Source organism: Cervus elaphus, chromosome 23 (assembly GCF_910594005.1).
Source record: "Cervus elaphus chromosome 23, mCerEla1.1, whole genome shotgun sequence".
NCBI lineage: Eukaryota > Metazoa > Chordata > Mammalia > Artiodactyla > Cervidae > Cervus > Cervus elaphus.
In genome coordinates, this window is record NC_057837.1 from 79814210 (window position 1) to 79836328 (window position 22119).

The following is a 22119-nucleotide window of genomic DNA, read 5'->3' on the forward strand; positions in this document are numbered from 1 at the left end:
CTGGGAAAGGCACAGAGAGATGGAAGGCTGAAGTACTGGGGCCCATAATACAAGTACTTACCCCATTTCCTGAATCAGAAAACTGAAGCCAGGAAAAATGAACCTGGGAATGGGGGGACTGGGCTTTGAACCCATGCGTGCTTAACTCCAAAGCTGTGTTTCCAACCACATCACTCTGCTGCTTTCACTTTTAAAAGGAGCTTATAAATAGGGTTCTCCATGTTAAGGCAGCATCTTCCAGGCCAAATGGAGTGTTGAGTAATTGCCTGCTTAATATGGTTGATAGAGAAAGCAAACTTGAAGCCAAAACACTCTGATTTTCCCTAAACATATGTAACCATCTTAGTTTTCTCTTTGCCTCTGTGGACAGAGCATGGGGAAGACAACTTCTTCTTAGCATCAGCCAGTGTTTGCCTGGGAAGCAGCATGCAAGGAAAAAAGCCTGGCATTCTTTCCTTCAATAAACTCCATTTTAGGTATTAATAATTCCAGTCTTCCCTGGCCTGGCCTTCCCCCATCCAGTCTCCTTTACTTGACGTTGTCCTTTACCCCATGGGGTTTGCACCCTTGTGCTCATTTGCCATCAGGTGTCTATGTCTTGGGTGACTTGTGACCCAGGTTGAGCTCCAGTCACTTGAATCCATTTAGGGGCTGAATTTTGTACGTAATGAAAGAGATGGCTGAGTGGTGCTGGAAACACCGGCTCATTGACTGGTAGTTGGTTTGTTTGATTGGACAGTGTTGTCCTAATCTAAGAGGCAGGTTAGTTCTTCAGAGAATGAGATGGAAACTCAGCATCAGGGTCAGTTTCTTCCGGCGGCTGACATGCCCAGAAATTGCTAACTTGACTTTATGAACTGTTAAACTTTTTAGAGCATGACATGAGGTCTTAGTTACAGATTCAAATGAAAATCATGGGAATAATAATAGCCACCAACATTTCCTGAACCTTTATCCTGTGCCAGGAACTGTGCTAAACTCTTTCCACGCATTTCATGTCCATGAACATCCCAAGATATTAACACCGCTATGACCCCATTTTACCATTCAGGGCACTGAAGGCAGAGGTGACTTCCTTTCCCAGGACCACATTGCAACAAGTAAGTGACAGGCAGACAGGAGGTGGCGTAGCACACGATGGCTGCAAACTTAGTCTGTAAAGGACTTGATGGCAAACGTCTTTGGCCTTTGCAGACCTTGTGGTTTCTGCAGCACTACTCAGCTCTGCCATGTTGCGAGAAAGCAGTCATAAACAATGCGTTTACAAAGGGGTGTGCCTGTAGGCCAGTAAAACTTGATTCACAAAAACAGGCAATACACCGGGTTTGGCATTGCTGTACCTGTCTCTTCCAAGCTGTATGGTTTTGTGCCACCTATCCAACTTCTCCTTAATCCCATTTTTCTCATCTAAAAAGTTACAGTAATAACTACAGGAAGACGCTTACAGGGTCAGTTTACGGAGCAGTGATGTGGCATGCAGAGCACTTGCTGGTTGGTTGGTTTGCTCTAATCACTAATGTGCGAGAGAGATGAAGAGCGGCTCCTCCGGGCGCGGACTTCATCTCTCCAGCTCACCAGCTCAGTGATCGCGGACATGCTGCCGACATCTCTGAGCTCCAGACTCCTCTTTTGTAAAGTGAAGGCTAGTGAAAGGACAGATTTCACAGAGTAGAGATTCAACGCATTGAACACATGCAAAACATTTAGAACAATGCCTGGCCCGTGGAAAGCATGCTAGGGGTGCCTGTTGTGTTATTACTTTTATTGAAAAATCCAGATTTGAGCCCTTGTGTGCCTGACTTCCAACCACATGCTCCTTCCTACCACATGTCCTGCAGAGAGCTAGTTCTTAACTATTTTATACTATTGGCTGAGTCCCCATCCCCAACCCCTTTTCAGAATACCACTTTTAAATGCACATGATAAAAATATATTGTTACTAAATATCAATAAAAGACTACCAAAAAGATCCAATTATATGGAAATGTAGTCATCAAAATATTTTTTAAGAAACAGACTTGGATATAGTTATATACGTACTTCTTTATTAAGACATTCGATAACACAATCTATGAGGAGGCCTAATAACTACTATAATTTTCAAATAGTAATAAATGTCAGTGATATTTCAATATCTCTGCAACACTGTAATATGATATGATGATACCTGTGATTTGTACCGGTGCTAAAGTCACAGGTCCCGTGATCAGGTGCCTGCATTTATAACTGAAGAAACCCTCAATTTTAGGTAAAGTTTGGTGGAAATGATTTTTTTTTAAATGCCTGAATTTAGGCATTTAAAGGACCACGGTTCCCAGGTCAAGAGCCCGTTGCCTACTGCCACCAAAGGGGACATTTAAAAAAATAAATAGATGGAATGAACAGGCGTTCTCAGAGAAGGGAATGTTCCTTGCCTCTCCATCTGAACCACTGTCCACAGAGAGAGCAAATGCTTCCCGTGCCTGCATAATCATGGTGCATTCATGCACTGGTGTGTGAGCGAGAAATCAGAAACTATGCTGTCCCCTAATTTGACGCACTGCGTGGAAAAAGATGGTCATTGGGACTAAGCCAGTGAGCGGTAATGGAAACCTGATACCACTGACCTCATCCGAAAAAATAGCTATTGTCACAGGACAGAGATGCTGGATATTTGTAGGTTTGGGGAGAAATATATTTGTTAGTGAAATGGAGCTTACTGTGGAGTGAATAAAGGTGAATTATTTGTCAGACGACTGGAGGAGGTTTATGCAATATAGTATTATTGAGCGGGGCTATTAACAGAGTGAATTGCTATTGTGACATGCCATTAAATTGTTTTTAGTGTCCACAAAGGTATCATTCAGGAGCTGGCAGGGTTAGTAACAGAGTTGTATTTTTGGTGGACAGCAGCAGATCTCGAAACGAAATAGCATATTTTACAGGAAAGTAAAATATAGTCAAAGCCGGAAGTCTGCAGACAATAGAGTCTGGGGTAGTCATTCGCAGCTGTTTGACAAGAACCTAGAGGATGCAAACCAGGCTCCCTAGATCCCTGCTGCATGTAGAGTCGGAGCTGAAATCCGCGAGGTTCACCAGGAAGAGAGAGAAGTGAGAAGGAGAAACGGGAATCCTGGGCTCCTTCATGGATGTTCTGTCTCCGTGGCTGAATGTATGGCTGAACGGATGGCTGGAATGTATCCCCAGCACACAACAGAGAGGCTGATTCAATAAATATTTGCTGAAAGAAAAAGTAAGAAGGAGAGTTAGGGAGGGAGACGAGAGAGAGACAGTCAGACAGACAGACGGACAAGATTTAACCCCTGCTTGGCCTGATCCCAAGCCTCAAAGACGCACCAGGCTGCCAGGCTGAAGAGGAGGAGAAGCAGCTTGCACGTGCTTGTGCACATGAGGAAAGAAGAGGTTCTGCTCAGGCTTCTACTCTCTCATTTGCTAACGGGCGTCATTTTTCTGCCATAGTGTGACTTCTTCCTGACGAGTCACCTGGCTTCATTCTTGAAGCTTGTTGTTGGTAACCCAGACGGTGACTCTCAACTCCAATCTGACTCACAGTGGCCCCGCAGAATATGTACACTTTCCTGGAAGGAGAAAGAACTAAGTCATCTTCCTAAATTAGAGAGGGGAAGGGAAAAGAGATATAGATCTTAAGGAAAAGCAATTCTTCTGTTGAAGAAGTTGTCTCAACCCTGTTTAGGACACATTTCTTCATAGCTAAGCTGTTACGGGCGAATCCACGTCAACTCTTAGAAAGACAATGTCCTTTTGGTGTTAACCAGACACCTTCCACCCGGTTCTGCCTTGGGTTTCTTGTTTGTTTTCTGGTCCAGGACTCATTTTGTCCCCCAGGGCCGTTGGAGTTCATGTTTGTGGCTACTGCTTTTTCTTTGCTTTTGTTTACATTTTAAGACAGTAGATTCTTGTAAAACTTTGGCGTGTGTATATTAATATATCTGATTAGTGGGGATTAGTTTAGTTGCTCAGTTGCGTCTGACTCTGCGACCGCATGGACAATAGCCCACCAGTCTCCTCTGATCATGGCGTTCTCCGGGCGAGAATACTGGAGTGGGTTGCCATTGTCTTCTCCAGGGGATCTTCTCTACTCAGGAATCGAACCCGGGTCTCCTGCCTTGTATAGGCAGATTCTTCACTATCTGCGCTACCAAGGAAGTGGCCTTACATATCTGAATTGGTTACCAAAGAAATGCATTATAAACTACCAACTACCATTATTATTACATGCTATTACTATTATTATTTTGGCTATCAAATCATTACTGTACTTTTGATAGCCATATCTATTACTGGGGAGTTGGAGAGACATGAGAATGAGCCTTTTTACGTATCCACAGGAGGCCCAAATTGGTAATACCCTACCAAGAACATTTTGCTGATGTATCAAATGCTTCTGCAGTGAACGTGGCCCAGGACACAATCATTACATTTCTAGGTAGTTAGTGGAAGGATATGCACACTAGGATATGTGCAAGATTATATCCAATGAAGGGTGTAAAATATTGGGAGGAATTAGAAAGAACTGTCATACCCGTTAATAGTTCAGTTCAGTTCAGTCTCTCAGTCATGTCTGACTCTTTGCAACCCCATGGACTGCAGCACGCCAGGCCTCCCTGTCCATCACCAACTCCCAGAGTTTACTCACACTCATGTCCATTGAGTTGGTGATGCCATCCAACCATCTCATCCTCTGTTGTCCCCTTCTCCTCCTGCCCTCAATCTTTCCCAGCATCAGGGTTTTTTCAAATGAGTCAGCTCTTTGCATCAGGTGGCCAGTGTATTGGAGTTTCAGCTTCAGCACCAGTCCTTCCAATGAATATTTAGGACTGCTTTCCTTTGGGATGGGCTGGTTGGATCTCCTTGCAATCCAAGGAACTCTCGAGAGTCTTCTCCAACCCACAGTTCCAAAGGATCAATTCTTCAGCACTCAGCGTTCTTTACAGTCCAACTCTCACATCCATACATGACCACTGAAAAAGCCCATTAATAAGGGGGTCATTATTTTAAAAAATTGTAATACTTCACAATGGATTATCACCTGCCATTAAAAAATATATGTTCCTAAAAACAAAAAGTTGCCATTATATTGAGGAGGGTGAACAAAGGGAGATTTTAAAATAGTATGTATGTTATGATCCTATAATACATTATATTTATTTATAGCTATAGTATATCTGAGATAAGCATAACAATAGATACAGTGATAAAGGCGATTTTATATTATTATGTAATATTGTTATATTTCCATCATGCAATTTGTCATGGTTTTTATTTTTCTTTGTATTCGCCTATCACTTCCACATTTTGTACATGGAATGTGATTTACTGTTGTCATCAAGAAGCACAAACAGACACGTCCACACAATGACTGGAGGTCAGCGCTTCAGGCCCGTGTTTGGCCGTTCTTATACCCAATGCAGCTTTGGCCTGCTCACTCACCGTCAACCCCATCCCAGCTCAGGCTCCTGGCGTCTCTCTGCTTGCCTTTAACTTTTCAGCACGGATCCCAGACCTGAATGACTAGAGTCTCCTCGTTGTATAACCAGCACCACGTCCACAGTCTCGGAAAAGCTCAGTGCTATATTCATTTCCTTCCTGGAAGGGAAGCTAACAGAAAGTGTTCCTGGAGGTGCATGGTCCTGTTCCTTGTTAATTCCTGGCAAGAGCAAAAAAAAAAAAAGACTGGTTCACACTGTATCATCATTGAGAGTGGCTCAGTAAGTTTACTTATTAATGACGGTTATTAATTTCTTAACACTAGATGCTGTGCACTTAAGTCCACATAAGCCTCAAGAAATGGTTATGTGTATATCTTGACAGAACCGAAAGAAAAAAACGAAAAGAAAAAGAGTTACCGGTAAGGTAGAGGCAGACCCAAAGGTTGCTGTTTGTTTTCTTTTAAAAGGCTCGGTGTTGACTGATTTTGGAGGAACTTACATGCCTATGAGCAGTGTGGTTAGTGGAGAAGACCTCACGTTCTAGCTTCAGAGTAACCGGATTTGAGCTTAGGCTCTGCCCTCGCCAGCTTTTTGCTGTCTTGCTCCAGGACAGTGTGATTTACCAATTAAAACATGCTTTTAACGTCCAGACACCCAAGTTCTAATCCAGGCTCAGCGATCTGTAGCTGTGACTTCAGGCAAGTCACTTAAACTCTCTGAGCCTCCACTTTCCTGCATCCAAAGTGGGGGAGATGGTCTCTTCTGTGGGATCAGTGATATTATATAGTAAGCCCTCTGCATAGAGATGAAGCTTACTAGGCAGTGACTAAGGGCTTCCCAGGTGGTGCTGGTGGTAAAGAACCCTCCTGCCAAAACAGGAGACTTAAGAGATGTGGGCTCAGTCTCTGGGTCAGGAAGATCCCCTGGAGAGGGGCATGGCAACCCACTCCAGTACTCTTGCCTAGAAAATCTCACGGACAGAGGAGCCTGGCGGGCTACGGTCCGCAGGGTCGCAAAGCGTCGCACGCGACTGAAGTGACTCAATACAACACAGGCAGGGACTGATAGTATCACTTTCGGTGATAAGGATTTTATTCTATTTATGCATCTTGCAAAAAAGAAAATCAGAGAGATGAGAAAGATGAACAGATAAGCCACATCTAACCGAGACCTCCTGAACATTTGGGGTCGTTACATGTTTTGTTTTTTGTGAAACATGAGGAGTACACCGGGACATCTGTGCGGGCATGTGTGCGCCTCTCCATATTAGATTACATGTTTTAGGACAATAAATCAGTGAAAGAAAAGTAATAAATAATGCATGCTGAAAATGCGATCATGTTTATTAAGAAGCAACAGCCTTGTCATCTTCATTTTCTTCTTCAGTGAGTCTCCCCTCTGAGGGTTTGCTCTTCAGGGACTCCTTGCAATTTAGCTGGAGGCTATTCTGTAATTCTTATTTGCAAGAAAATACCTGCTTTGCAAAAATAAGTTAAAAGCTGAGCATCCGGGTCCTCTGATGAGTCTCCCATCAAACCCGTCCCTTCTTTAGAGATGGCTTCCCGGCAATGGAAGTTGGGGAGAAATAAGCCTAGCTTCACATCTGTCTATACCGTGCTTTCCCATGCTCTGCGTTCTCACTCCAGTCTCTCTGCGATGAGTTTTTATGAAGTCTCTAGGTTTCTGAATTTTAGAAGAAAAAAAAAAAAGAAGAAAAAGCACCCAGAGACACACACAAAAAGCAACTTCCCTTCTTCTAGTAATTTGCAGCTGCTAAAACAGCATGTTGACATTAGTGCGTTGTGGCGTCTAAAGACTTTAACTGGAGTTGCATCTTAATCTGTTACTGTTCACCCATTTGCACTTGAATGACCCTGAAAAGATGAAAAAGAAAGGAACCACACAGGCAACTCTGTCTTCCAGGGACTGGGAGCAGAACTCTGCGTCTTGAAAACAAAGCAGTGTGTGTTCCATATTGAGAGAGAAAGAGAAGGTGTAAGTGAGAAAGAGAAATGGGAAGAGATGGAGACAGAATGGGAAAGGGGAAAGGAGACAGAGAGGCGGAGAGAAGACTAAGGAAGAAGCAGCCTGGCCGAGAGGAAGGCCCCTTGTCCGCTCCCGCCCCAGGCTTCGTCCGCACTCCTGGGCAGCTCGGCGTCCCTGCTCTCACGGTTTCATGAAGGCGCCTGCCTGCCCTTGCGTGTCTCGCTGTCGGCATCCTGTGTTCTGAGAGAGGCTGCCATCCTTTGAGAGTGCCGCTCCCTTAGGACTTAGGGCAAGGGTGGACTTCCGCGTCTCCAAAATACCTGAGTCCTGTCCACCCCCAAAGGCTGTCGCCATCGCTTTTACCCCTCGTTAGTCTCTGTGACCCTCAAAGAAGGGAATTCTCCTCCCTCCATTTTCCATTGGAAAACCCGAGTCCCCTCCTGTCCTGCCCTTCCTCGGTCTCTCACCCCATCCCTCTGTCTTCCTCCTTTCGCTCTAGTCCCTTTCCTCGTGCCGTGCCCACATCACGAGACCTGCCCCATGGTTCTTCAGGTGTATGTGTTATGCACTTGGCTATCTTGTGCCAAACCCAGCAGGATTTAAGCAAATGCACTAAATAGTAAATTGCTTGTGTTACAAAATCCGTGTTTAGTTAGCTTGTCCTGATATAAAGTATGTATCAGGAGTTGGCGTTCACCCCGGCTACCTCTGGGATCCACTTTTTTTTCAGGACTTGGCGTTCACTCCGGCTACCTCTGGAATCCACTTTTTTTTTCCAGGACCTGGCGTTCACTCCGGCTACCTCTGGGATCCACTTTCACGTTACTTCTGGTTCACTGTTTCTCTTCTCCGGCCCTTCCACCCTCCCTCCCTTCTCTTCCCACCTCTCACCTCCACTCCTCATCCCTGGGTCTATTTCCTTCTCCCCTTCCTTTCCCTCCCCTGCATTTACTTATGCTACTAAAGCAAAACCTGTGGTGTTCGTGTCACTCGCTGCATCACTTCCCTGGCCTTCTGCTTCCTCCAGGAGGTGAGCCAAGCCCCCGGGTTCCCTGGGCAGCCCCCACACAGGGGTCCCCGAGAGCCCACGCCCCTCACCTTGTCCAGCGGGGCTTCACGTCACTCTGCGTTAGCCTCCATCACTGTTGACTCGGACGTGACCTCCGTTTGTTTCTCAACTTAGTCCCTTCAGCCAGAAGCTCTGATCTGCCACTTCCTTGCCTTTGATGTGTCTCCACTTCCTGTAATTAATCTCATTTTTCCCATAACTCAGCGCAACATGGACAGCCGTAAGGATAACACCCCCAGTTTGAGCCAGTTCTGCTGTTTCCCCGACTTGGGTCTCTTCCTTGTGGTCTGCCACGTTGGTAGACATTCCACACAGAAAACACAAGCCTGAATTCTACCCAAAGAAAGCCAGATTGCTGCAGAGCAAGCTGATACTAGCGGGCTGGGGGTCAGCCCAAGCATGGACCTCCAATGAGGGGGGCTACTGAGAAACATGGATCTGAGCTCCTCACCTGTCTGCCCGCTCTCCCTCTGACAGTACATTCTTGCTTAAACAAATCCTCATTTTACCTTCCTGGAAAAAAATGTAATTTTACATTTTTATTTATGTTGAGGTCTGTGTGTATTCGATGTTCTGAGGGAAACCAATAAAAACCAACCGAACATCTAGACATTCCAACAAATCCTATCATATTGCCAAATATAGTATTGAGAAAATTGTCCTAACTTGCTGGACTCCATAGTTGCAGGGCCAGTAACACTCTGTGTTCTTGATTTATCCTTATCAACATTCCTGACACGGACTGTGGGGTGTACTCAGGACTGCAAGGTCAGTTTAGCCTAACCCTTTGTCTACTAGAACAAACAGATGTGAACAGCCTGTCCTCGAGGATCTTTTATAAGAATGTTGTCCTTGCATTCTTTGATAGATTTGTTTCCATTTCTCTAAGAATTTAGGCCATGTGTTTCATGGGCAAGTCCTTGATGCTATCTGGAGGCAAAGACACCCATGGAAACACTTTTTGAAAAATGAAAGGCATTCCACTCATGTAAAAGTCACCTCCTATGAGCCTCACTTTCCCCGTCCGTAAAGTGGGCGTGATTCACCAGGCAAAGTCAGTATGTGAACACAGAGGGCGAGACATAGAAAAGGGCCCGGGAAACCCCAGACTCCCCAGTAATAAAGACATCACGCTGCCCTCCTCACCTCTATCCAGAAGATGGAGGAACTCATTATTTCTTTGAAACTGTCTGCAAAGGAGCGTTTGAGTGGATTTGCCTATTAACATTAACAAACCAGTTTGAGGTTTTAAATGGAAAGGTTTTGAACCAAAGAGGACTTTTCTCCCCCTCCTGACGCTTCAGTATTTCCCATGTTCATTCTTCCGGGAGCACTGCCTGCCTCCATAAAGACTGTCTGGCAGTTTGACACTCTGTTTTCCCTGCTTACAAAGCCACGTAAGGGCAGCTGGGAGTTTTGAAAGGGAAGAGCTGATGTCCCTCAGGGTTTTAACTCACCTGTCTGAGTCTTCTGAATGAGATGCACTCTCTACAAACTTCTTCAAAGGCGCTTTCCTTGACGACGTAGCGCAGCCACACTCACTCAGAGCCCCACGGGCTACTGTGTCGTCCCCGTGTGCACACGTGCATGGTTTTACCAGAGCAGATGGACTGTAGCTACTGCTTTTAGAGTTCGATTGGTCACCTATCCCCTGTGCATGCTTCACTCCCCGGTTCCTGGCCCCATTCCTGGCTCACTGCTCTTCTACCCCACCCGGGTCCATAATCCCAACCAATAACCTAGAGGGAAATGTCACACTTACCCCCACGCTCATATAATTTATATGTGACATTTGCACTCTTTTTCTTGCTCAGGTACACACCACACACACACACACACACACACACACAGAGGAGGTGTTGCCCTGTGTCCTGTTTTGGATTATTTTTGTCTGTGTGCTAAAATGGAATGCATCTTCCAAGAATGAACACTTTGTGTTCGGAGGCTTTTAATGTTACTTTTCAAACTAGCGTATGGTAAAATGGACTTTTCCTGGTGGTGTTCAGTTCTGTGAATTTTAACTCATGCATGACTCGTATTATGGTCACAACAGTCAGCGCAGGGAACAGCCCCACGGCTGCAGAAACCCCTCCTCCCCTCTGTACCCCTCTGTACTCACACCTCCCTCCAGCTCCACCCTGTCACCCACTCAGCCGCGCTCCTTCTGGATACTGAGTCTCTCTGATAATGTACACAGATAACGTTCTACGGTAATTAACCTTTGGGGACTGGCTTCTTTCATACGTAACGTCTTTGTGATCCATGCCAGTTCTCACATGTATCAGATGTTCCTTCTTGATGCTGAGGAGCGTTCCATCATATGGGGTGCTACAGTGTGGATCACTCTCCCAAGAGGGAAGACTTTGAAATGATCCTACTTAAGGATGCTTCTCTTATGATACCATTTCTAGTATTCATGTTTGGATAGTTTATATCGGTGCTTGAGTTTACCAAATAAGTATTGAAAAAAATCAACGGATGGGAGAGCTAGTCATTAGGGGAATTTAAATTCGTTTGAGTTTAAATGGCAGATGAACTGTTATTGTTGCTGCTGAGTGGCTAATCTAGTGGCTATTCTCACCAGGCTCCTCTGTCCATGGGATGATTTCCCAGACAAGAATACTGGAGTGCATTGCCATTTCTTCCTCCAGGGGATCTTCTTGACCCAGGGATCGAACCCGAGTCTCCTGCATATGGACTCTTTACCACTCAGCCACCTGGGAAGCCCAGGCAGGTGAATGACCAGGAGGAAAAAAAAAGGCCCACAGCTCTGCGCATCACTTGCTGGCTGCCTGCTACATGCCAGGCACTGAGCTGACATTCACATGCAATAGCTCATCATCTCACCTAAACCCTAGCAGTAGACACTCATACCTTTATTTTATAGGAAAGGAACCTGAAGGACCTCTTCAGGTAACACGCAAAGTAGGTGGACCTACTATGTTCCCCAAAACCATTGTCTCCCCAGCCTCTCTCCACCCCCCAACCATCCAGTAGTCTGTGCTTCTCTTGATTTTAATTAGCACTCCAAGTCCCTTCTCTCGCAGTAGCTTAGATAAACTTGGTATTAAAGTTCCCTTTCACTCCTTTAAGTGATGCAAATTGCTTTACCCAAAGGAAGGCCTCACGTTACACCATTCTATGAAAAACTCTGCTGAGAGAGAAGAGGAGGGAAAAGAGGTTTGGAATTCTTTCCCTGCTGTTTCTTCTGACTGATTAAAAGGGCTGCCAGGATTGTTTTCCCCTTCTTTTTTGTTAAGTGACGATACACAGATCTCATGTACAGAAGCAAAATGAAGAAAAGGTGATCAGTTACCTGCTGAAATCGATTAATATAGTAGAGATTATTCGTGGGGGAGGGGGGTGTTGGGGGGCATTTCTGCCTTCATCTGCCTGCCCCAGAGCCCCAAATGTGTGGGGATGGGGCTTGGGGTTCTGAAAAATTAAAATACGTGAAGTGAACTAATTTCCTACTTCAATTTCCCATGGTAGCTATGTTCTGCTGATTATTTGTTCGATTTTGCCATTGATAATAACCCTTCAGTAGCTAAGAATCAAAGAATTAGACTTGCAAAATTCAGGGAAACCTGCTAGCAGAAAGCTTCCTTCCATGTCTCTGTCTCATCTGCAGCTGAGCACAAACAGGTGGGTGCATGGCCCTGTTTCTTTCTTTCTTTCTTTCTTTTTCCATCTTAAACACTGTATATGGAGTAAATAGTTTCCTCAGGGAGGATCTTGCTGGCTCTGTCATCAAGAATTCAGCTCCTGGAGCTTACATGACTGTGTTTGATGCCTTGAAGAGCTCCAGCTCCTAAGCTTCTGTGAATGACTCTGATGTAAATGGAATCACCTTGTAAATGGCTGTCAGGAGCTGCCCCTCCATTACGGAGCCACGTCCAGCCCGTCGTCACTGCCGGCCCCTGCTCTTCCCCGTCTAATCGGCACTAAATCCTGTTTGGCCTACCTCTGAAACGACTCTCAAACCGTCCCTCTCTCCCCACACCGCGCCACTCCATCCGAGGCTTCGTCGCCTTGCCGTTAGTATCATCACCTCCTAGCAGGTCTCTGCACCCAGCCCCTCAAGTCCATGCTTCTTATTGGCAACACAGGTATCAGTGTAAAGCACAGCTCTGATCTGACCATGTGTAGCGAATCCCACAGTTCCAGCAATGTTTGTGAAAATGCAGTGTGTGTGAGATCATTTGGGGAAAATATACCAGTGAAAGTGAAAAAGTCACTCAGTTGTGTCCAGCTTTTTGTGACCCCATGGACTGTATAGCCCATGGAATTCTCCAGGCCAGAATACTGGAGTGGGTAGCCTTTCCCTTCTGCAGGGGATCTTGCCAACCCAGGGATCAAACCCAGGTCTCCTGCATTGCAGGCAATGAATACATTTTATTTAAATAGCTATATATTTATTTTTACAGTTGTATCTTGTTTATGGTGAACCTGACTTTCATTTATGATGTTGACTTATAACATCCTCTTAAAGTAAATTTAATAAAATGTGTGTGTTTTTTTTAAGTGGGATGGTTAAAAAACAAATCCCAAGTCAATAACTGCTGCTGCTGCTGCTAAGTCACTTCAGTCGTGTCTGACCCTGTGTGACCCCATAGACCGCAGCCCACCAGGCTCCCTCGTCCCTGGGATTCTCAAGGCAAGAACACTGGAGTGGGTTGCCATTTCCTTCTCCAATGTGTGAAAGTGAAAAGTGAAAGTGAAGTCGGTCAGTCATGTCCGACTCGTAGCAACCCGATGGACTGCAGCCTACCAGGCTCCTCCGTCCATGGGATTTTCCAGGCGAGAGTACTGGAGTGGGGTGCCACTGTCTTCTCCAAAGTCAATAACTAGCTATGGCAAAAAAATGTGAAGATGACATACGAATGACTGAAGCTTGAACAACACTGGCAGAGACTCAAAGCCCAAACTCCTCAACCCATCATTAAAGATAATGTCCATGTTGGTTCCCCCAAAGGACCAAAAAGCAGCCTTCATGCCTGCCTGTCCCAGTCCTCTACCAAGTTCCTTCAACAAGAACTTCCTTCTCACTTTGATTAACATCTAGCACTTTACAGTTTTCCCAACATGTTAAGGCTTTCCCATTTGTGTACTTCCTCCTCTTACCCCTCAAAATACCAACCCCTTTGTCTAGGTTGTGTTTTTCTACCTGGTGGACTTCTATACATCCTTCAAAACCCAGTTCACACACGCCAGTCCCTGTGAACTCTTCTCTAAGTTCCTCAGATAGAATTCACCAGGCCTGTGTTCCTGCAGTCTGCCGTGTAGCTTTGCGCTCTCAATATTCTGGCTATCAGAGTACCTTTCCACCCCCAGAACTAATGAATCCCACAAGGCTGAATCAATCTGTGTCTCCCCTGGCCACTGGCAGGCACAGTGCATAGAAAAGGGCTCATCTGTTCACTGCCCAACTGAAGAAACGAATGGCTGAGTGAATCAAGGCAGACTCTTTCTTCAATGGGAGGGTGTCTGTCGGAGAGCGAGGTCTCACACACAACTCGTCTGCCAGAAGAAAGGAAGCTCAGCACGCCACCCTCCCTGCTAAGCGGGTCTCAGAAAGTTGTTCTGACGGTGCTTCTCAAGCTGCTTAGCTGCAACTACCTTTTCTTCTTGAAATTACTCTGAAACGCCTACCCTTCGCACATGGGGATGCACTAGCCCAGGCCCTGCGTGCAGCACTCGTGAGACGTATTGTAACTGCTCGCTCTCCCGAACTCCTGGCTTCCCCAGGGCAGAGACTAGTCTGTTCTGCTCAGGGCAGCACCCACCTCTTGGACAGGGCCTGGCACATAGCAGTCCTTGGTGCTTCTTGAATACATGGCATCTGAATACTCCATCGATGGGGTCGTCAGACTATCTCAGTTTTTCTTTGCAGACAGAGGCTGTGCTTGGTGGGGTGAGAAAACCAGACTGCCCGCTTCCGGGGGAGGTGCCTTCAGAGCAAGGGCTTGCTTTAGGTCAAGTTTCACCACATGCTTGCCCTCCCCAACAGGCACTGTGTGCTTTCCCGGAATGCTTTTCTTCATTCCCTGAATCCCTATTGTCCTTTCCACGCAAATCAATCTACTTCTGTGTACCTGGCCAGCAAGTACATAGTGATCAAAAATGCAATCTTTAGTGTCAGATAAAGGGCTTAGCAAGAGTGGCGAGTACATGGCCAAGCTTCAAAAGCGTTATTACAATTTACAATAATTTATCATTATGTTTACATTCCTAATGATAACACATGTCATGTGCAAAACTTGGTCCTCTCTTTTTTGGTTCCTTTGATAACTTTAGGTCCAGTCCTTAATCCACTCGGCTGTTTTCTTGGGATCCACATTAGACATTACCTATTGACTATAGCTGCCTTCAGAAGCTTTTTTGCATGTTTTCCAGCATTTAAACATTTTGGGGAAAAGACAAAATTTATCCACTCTCATCCTCTTCATTTTTACTCAAGCATTTCCTTTTTCTCTGGCTGTATTTTGACCTAGCTGGATCTCAGAGTTGCTAGTTGGTCCTTCATTCATGTATTCATTCATTCACAGAGTAAATATTTATTAAGTACCTACTCTACTATGCCAGGTACTCTTCTAAGCTCTGCGAGTACAACATTGAAGAAAGCAGAAACAGCTCTTGCCTTCATAAATAATTAATTCAAGTGAGGAGACAGACAAAAATAATAAAACAGGAAATATATATATACACATATATACTATGTGTAACATCAGTATGTTCTGATAGTATATTATATCATAGTGCATTAATATAATACGACACACTATAATATGAGTGTTATGAAGGAAACCACACGACAAAGAGTGCCTTTGACCTCAGTCGCAGACTGAGCGGCTTACTGGTTTAATTCCACATTCTAACCACTCCGCAGCAATATATCCCTGTCTTACCTCATGACGCACAGTAGCTCCCCATTGACCTTTGTGGGTTTCTAGTCTAATCAATTCCCCTGACCTACTGGTGGTAGCTCTTACCTCTGCATCTCTATGGATGTAGAGAGACCCACAGGGGCAAAGCTTGCTGGGAAGACTCCAGGAAGAGGGTGAGCTGGGGGAAGGTGTGGACCACCAGGACCTCCATCTCTCTCCAGCCTGTCTTTTGCCACATCCTTCAGTGAAGAAGCTTTATCTCTGCCTGTCAAAGGCACGTTTCAGCCAAAGAGAAGTTTCCAGAGGTTCCCCTTTGCACTGTGGAAATGTTATGTAGCACAGCACCCTACCTGAAATCCACGGTATGGGTTTATTCGCTGCGTGCGCATGTTTGGGGCCATTTGAAGTTACCCATCATCAGGGTTCTGGGTACCGGAGGTCAGCCAGCCATGCGGCACCTCCAGGGTCCGCCAGGTCGAGAGCCCCTGCAGGTCCCAAGCAGAAAGCAGAAGGAGCTGCTAGAAGCCACCGCCCAGCGCCCTGCCTCCCCAGAGCCCTCTGACGCTGTGAAGCCCGTTTCCCCTGGCGAAGGCTGGGAGCCCAGGACGTCATTAGCGTCCTTCCATCACTTCCTTATTAGTTCTTAGACAGTGTTTTAATGACAGCTTGAGAGGCTCGCATCCTGGCCTCCTTCTATTTATGATCCCCACCGTGTTAATGTGCACTTAATGAGAAATTCTTGTCTTGCTTGTAAATCCTGTAGCCGGCATTCAATTTATTGACAGATGTTTGCTTGGATCTCTTTAAAATTACTTCATAAATCTTCCAGGATAAAAGGCCTCAAGTTCGGTTATTAAGACGGGGCCTTGTTGACGGTTTCATATTTAACTGTGTAGGACTGGGCTGGCAGGACGGGAGCGGGGTGCACGGCTGAGGAGCGCCCAGCCTGAGCGCCGTTTGCTGAGTTCTCCGCACCGATCGGGGCCCTCCCTGCTGAAGTGTGTCTACTGTCCCTCGTAATCCCTTCAGTTAACTTCTAGGTGACCCCGCCGAGCTTCGCACTTATTCATTTAGCGTATCAGCGTGTCAGGGTGATGAAGTGCTTCTGCTGATAGGAGCTAAGGGCTCGCAAGCCGCGGTGCCTCCATCACCAGGAAGCAGTGTTGACGGGAGCTGAACGCTGAGGTGGCGCTTCCCACGGCCGCCGCTGGGCACCGGCTGGGACCCTGGGCGCTGCGCCTCCACCTCTGGAGGCGAACCAGTGGGCGTGGTGGGAAGGGGGTCCGCTTGCAAGTTTTAAGACCAGGCTCATCTTTCGTAGCGGGGGACTTTTCAGTGCCATCCCTGTATCAGGCCTTTAATTGTTGGTTTGTTTTTTTCCTGTTGTCAGTGACTGAAAACTCACCTTCAGAGTTTTTAGTCTGAAGAAACAAACAAAAAAAAGAAGTGGAAAGACCGTCCACTGGCTCGTGTGATGAAACTGTGGCGGCGTGGCGGCCCTCAGGCCTGGTTTGGTCCCCAGAGTGAAATAAACTCCGCCCCACCCTCTTTGGAATGTTTGCCTCCCTCCGTCTTAGCTCCGCCCTCAGAATCCCTGTGGTGGCCCCAGAAACCCCTCAGAGCTTCCAGACTGGTGTCCGGCAGAAAAGGACACCTCCAGCTTCCCCTCCGGATGACCACAGGAAAGAAACTGCTTCTTAGCCTCAGTGGGCCTGATCGGGTCACATGGCGACTCTTTAACCAATCGCAGTGGTCAGAGAGAAGCTAGTTTTTGATTGGCTAGTTCTGAGTCACATGATGAGCCCCACCTAAAGCCCTGGAATTAAGACTAAGGAGTGGGATATTCTGGGATTCCCACATAGCTCAGCGGTAAGAATCCACCTGCCAATGCAGGAGATGCAGGGAGACGCTGGTTTCAATCCCTGGGTTGGGACGATCCCCTGGGGGTGGAAATGACAATCCACTCCAGTATTCTTCCCTGGAATATCCCATGGATGGAGAAGCCTGGCAGGCTACAGTCTGTGAGGTCGCAAAGAGTCGGACCCAACTGCCCACGCAGGCGCGGTGGGATATTCCAGAGTGAGTGTGGGGTCTTGTTACCCCAAGGAAGCAGAAACAGCCAGGCCACAATGAAACAAATGTTCAGATGTCTCCCTCACATTCAAAACAACATTCTGCCTTGTCTGTTTCTTTCATTTCCTTCTGAAGTGTTGTTCTACGTTGACAGTCTCTGTTCTAAAACAGTCAGGATGGTGACCTACCCCCTTGGAGAATATTTTCAAAAGAGTAAAATTTAGAAAACCCTAGAGAGGCCACACCTAGGATTGAGAAGTTCCCCAAGCCCATCCACAAGCTCATAGCAGTAATAGGATGCAAAAGAGAATTGTTCCACACAATCCTATCACAGATCAGCCCGTTTGCATGTAAAATGATAATGAGCCTTTAGACCAAAAATAGAGTGTTTTTTGCTTACTTGCTGTTGTCTTGTCACACTGCATCGCTTGAACTGTGTCAGATCGCATTGGGTAACTGTTGCTCCCATCCAGCGCTGATGTGACCCACGGCTTCACAACGTTTAAGACAAGTGTTTGGGGGGTTTTCTCCCCAATCCAATTTTTTGCACAAGTGCTGTTTACCAGATGAGGCATATGTGAATACGATTAGAATTGAAAACACATCTACCATTTAAGCCAGAATTTATTAGGGGGCCTGTGGGAAGGCAGACACATGACACATTTACTCACAGCCCCTGACAGGCCTCAAGGAGGGGCTGATTCCTCACCCAGAACCTTCCATGTTTATGGAAATCTGAGAGTCACAGTTTCCTATGCGGAAACTTCTGAAAAGTTTTGGGCACCGTTTATAGCTGACAGCTGGATAGCAAGCTTGGTCTTAATATTCTATGGGACCAACTGCCCATGCCCCTGGCAAACACAGTCTTCACTGAAATAATTGTAATAATCTTGACTTAGTTTTGCCTTGTAGTAGTAACAACTCAGCACTTGTATAATATTTGCTGCATGCCAGTTGCTGTTCTAATTCATCACTGTATATGTTTTCATTCCTTTAATCTTCAGTGGCCCTGCATGTTATTATTATTCCCTGTTGTAACAGGGAGGAAACTGAGGCAGAGAGATGTTAAATAACTTGCCTAATGACTCATAGTTCATGGAGCTGAGAGACTCACACAGTTTAACTGTTCATCTGTGCTCCAAATATAATGGTTCTAATGCCCATATCATGAGGTTATACAGATAAACACATTGATTCAAGATCTATGGTACTAAATGGTATTAAATGTATAACAAATAAGTTAAATGTTGCATGTATAAGTTTTATAATATATATACTTATACATGTATGCTTTATATTATATTATACTTATATTTATTGTATATTATTGATGATCACTTATCATATGTTATATATATAATATCATAAATATATAAAATTTTCTCCTTAAAGTATTGAATCAAAATATCATAATTCAGACAGGTTACAATGGTTTAAAAAGGAAGATGAAAGGAAAAAAAGCAAAATTAAATATTATTAAAACAGTAAAATTAAATTAGGAGAAATGTAATTTCACAGAGATATATGCAACTAAAATCAAAGCAAAAACGTAGGCCTGAGCATCCTGACAGATAAAGCCTGAGGGGTTAAGTGCAGAGTGGTAATATTTGTGCCAGTGACTCAGCTGGTATAGAACCACCTGCCCAGGTCGGGAACACAGGTCCCATCCCTGGGTCGGCAAGATCCGCTGAAGGAGGAAATGGCCACCCACCCCAGTGTTCTTACCTGGAGAACCCCATGGACAGAGGAGCCTGGTGGGCTACAGTCCATGGGGTTGCAAAGAGTTGGACACAGCTGAGGGTGCACACCCACCCACCCGCACACACATCCGAGTTTCATGCTTGGGTCTCAAGACAAGTCCCATAGGGATTGCTCTCATGGTTCCTCAGAGCAGGACATTGTGCAAACAGTTAGTGATACGTAGCTTCACTATTTTTTGAAGGAAATGAGAGGGGGCCCAGGGTCCTGTAGAAATTCCATGTTTTGATGTGAAAACAACAGAACAATTCTATTTCCTGGGCAAGGCACTCAGTGCCTCTGCATTTGTTTTCTTCTCTGGACAAATGTGCTGTCCTGTTTGTGTTCCTCCAGAAGAAGACCTGGAGACAAGAATTTGAGTACAAATACTTTATTTGGTTGTTGAGCCTAGGAGCCCCCAGAGGCGGGTGGGGAAGGGAGACAGGGGGAAGAAGGGTGCTGCTGAAGCATGGGTGAGCCAGCCATCCACCACCGCGGACGCCTGGAGCCTGGCTGCCGGGGCACCAGGGGCCAGCGCGCAGTGTGCATGTCAGGGCTGTCCCAGGTGAGGGTAAGGGTGCTGGGGTAGTTCTCCACCAAAGCCCCGTCTTCCACCGCCTTGGGGCTTCTGCTTCGGGCATTCCTCTCCAGCATTTCCAGCTCGTTCTGTGTGCGAGCCGGGAACGCCCTCAGACCTGGACAGCTGCCCCCAGTCAGAGATGCACAGGCTTTCCGAGGAGTCAGGCCTGCTGGGGAGGGGCTTTGCCTAAGAAACACAGATTGTGTGTTCGATTGCTCAGTCACATCTGATTCTTTGTGGTGGACTCTCTCTGACTCAAGTACCCGTTAGGCTCCTCTGTCCATGCAGTTTTCCAGGCAAGAATGCTGGAGCGGGTTGCCATTTCCTTCTCCAGGGGATCTTCCAGACCCAACGATCGAACCCACATCTCCTGCATTGGCAGGTGGGTTCTTAACCACAGGCACCACCCGGGAAGCCCGAGAGGTATGGACAGGGCACCATCAATGTCTAATGTGGGCGATAGTGACTCTACCTCCTAGCACTGTTGGAATGCTTGGGTGAGATCGCGCATGCCTATAAAGCACCTGGAGTACTGTCTAGCTTAAGCAGTCTTAAAAGTGGGGGAAAAGCATATTGCTCACAAAACTAAAAAGACTAGGAGGAGATCTTGAAGCTTCAGGAAATGGTAGATCCAGGTGCTCAAGCGTGTTGGGCTGGGCAGGTGAACAAGTGTGGGTGGTGTATGTGGTGTGGTGCGCAGGGAGACTGGCCTTGGAAAGGGGACAGAGTTTGAGCCCTGCCTGATGGCAAACGCCATGGCATCTCTGTGGTCCGTTTCCAGTAAAGCCTGATAAACAGATCCATTCCGAGACACTCAAAACAAGGTCAAATAGTCAGTGAATGCATTGAGGGCGTGGGGGGAGTGGACTCAGGGTGGGGCAGGGGGGAGTGGAGTCGGGGGTGGGGGGTGCGGCGTCGGAGGGTGGGGGGCGATGTGTCCGCAGAGTTTGCATCATGCAGCTCAATCCGCCAGTTGTGTGATGGACGGTTTCATTTCTCCGCGGGCTGTTTTGGCATTGTGTAGACACAGCCTAAATTGGTGCGCGCACCGCCCACTAATCACGCTCCGAGAGAGGGAGCGTGGAGTTATTGAAATCCCCAAGCAGCACTTTGGCGCACACGCTCTCTAACGCTATCAAGAGATGAAGGAGCCCTTTGAAATGAGCTTTCCAGAGTGAGTAATGACCTTCAGGACGCGGCGCAAGGATTGTCTTTTGAAACTGGTGTATCTTGATGGATGATTGAAAAGCTGCTGTCTTTGGTATAGTTTTTGCGGTTTTATATTTGGGGATGTGTAATAAATAAATGTGTAATTGCCCTCAACATGATGCAAGACCAGGAGGTGAGCCTGAGACAGAAAAGTCCTGTAAGGGCATAAAATTTTATTAGGAGCCCCACTGATAGGCAAGGCAGTGTTGTGTGAACAAAGAAGGTCTGTCTCAGGTTGACCAAGATAGACTCCAATAGGATGAGCAACGCATGCCCCCAGCCGGTTTGGAGGGAGGCGCGGAGACGGGAATAGAGGAGAGGTACTTTCATGTTTAACATCCTTATGAAAGTAGTTCCAGTGTCCGTATTGATAACAGTAATGCCAACCAAAATCCTCTATCTTGTAATTCTGCAGATTAAATAGTACTTATCAAGCATTTGTGGTGCTTTTCTAACTAATGGAAATGGCTACAGTTTGCATTGGCCTCTAATTCTTCTTAATTCATTGAGATCTTTTCTTTTTCCATTTGTGTGTGAAGATGAGTTTTTGTGCCCAGTATATTAATCATATTGTTTCTGTTTTTATTCTTTTTGATCACAGTTTAGCTGTGTGTGTGTGTGTGTGTGTGTGTGTGTGTGTGTGTGTAGACTTCCCTGTTGGCTCAGACGGTAAAGCATCTGCCTACAATGCGGGAGACCCAGGTTCAATCCCTGGGTCAGGAAGATCTCCTGGAGAAGGGAATGGCAACCCACTCCAGTATTCTTGCCCCCCCAAAAAAAGGAGCTCAAAGAAATATATATATATACACACATGTATATATGTGTGTGTGTGTATATAGATATATATATATATGTATGCTCAGTTGCTCAATTGTGTCCAGCTCTTTGTGACCCCATTGACTGTAGCTGGCCAGGCTCCTCTGTCCATGGGATTTTCTAGGCAAGAATACTGGAGTCGATTGCCATTTCCTTCTCCAGGGAGTTTTCCCAACCCAGAGATGGAACCTGTGTCTCCTGCCTTGGCAGGTGGATTCTTTACAACTGTGCCACTTGGGAAGCCCAGTGTGTATATATATATATGTGTGTGTATATATATATATGTCTTCCATTGTAATTCCCATTATTGGC

The 22119-nt window shown here is 46.1% G+C and overlaps 1 protein-coding gene and 1 long non-coding RNA gene across 6 annotated transcripts in view; one reads left to right on the forward strand and one right to left on the reverse strand.

The window, feature by feature from the left end:
- The window catches only part of TSHZ2 (teashirt zinc finger homeobox 2), a 477265-nt gene that overhangs the window by 147994 nt on the left and 307152 nt on the right, over window positions 1-22119 (forward strand). The window lies entirely within an intron of this gene.
- On the reverse strand, window positions 3094-4711 carry LOC122682012. The gene is made up of 3 exons (XR_006337190.1): window positions 4658-4711; window positions 3337-3578; window positions 3094-3220 (listed from the first exon to the last, which is right to left on the reverse strand). It is a non-coding gene; the product is annotated as an uncharacterized LOC122682012 (long non-coding RNA).